This window comes from Pollicipes pollicipes, unplaced genomic scaffold (assembly GCF_011947565.3).
Source record: "Pollicipes pollicipes isolate AB1234 unplaced genomic scaffold, Ppol_2.1 Scaffold_2555;HRSCAF=2994_pilon_pilon_pilon, whole genome shotgun sequence".
NCBI lineage: Eukaryota > Metazoa > Arthropoda > Thecostraca > Pollicipedomorpha > Pollicipedidae > Pollicipes > Pollicipes pollicipes.
The window spans coordinates 20,396,900-20,397,517 of record NW_023596136.1 but is presented as its reverse complement, the minus strand read 5'-3'; positions in this window follow the sequence as shown (position 1 = coordinate 20,397,517).

Here is a 618-nt window from a genome sequence, read left to right as displayed (position 1 = left end):
GCGAAGGGCTGCCGGCCGACCCATGATTTTGGAGTTGCACAAGGCATAAAGTTGTAGCTGTGTTTGAACAACTTTGACGCAGAATTGCCGTAACGTGATTGTATTCAGCGTAAGTGATTGGTTTGAATGACTATGGTCAGCCGAGCATCATAATTATTGGCACTGCGTGCACATCACTTAGGCTTCGCATCGCTAACAGCTTGTGGTTGAAAGGCTCGACCTTTGCGGCAAAAATCGCGAAACAGCCTTTCGTCCAGCTGCTCTCGTGCTTGGCGAAAATGCCTGCTAGCCGCCTTTGTGTGTCAGCGCTCATCTCGGCCGTCGCGTCCAGACCAGGGAGCGGCCGCTGCCGGTCGGCCGTGAGGCCACCACGAGACTAAGCGAGTCCGTAATGAGGCCTAACGGCGGCGCCGTGGCCGGCCTGTGGGTGCGCCGGCGGCCGGGCGGCCGCTCCTGCGGTCGGCGGCTGACCCGTCACCTCTGTCGTGACCTGAGCTGGTCACGGCGAGCAGGGGAACTCTGCGGGGCGGCCGAGGGGCCGACGCCGCCCGGCTCCGCGTGGCTCGTGATGTCACGCCCGCCGGCGTCGCAAATCACGCACCTCCCGCCGTCCCCGCC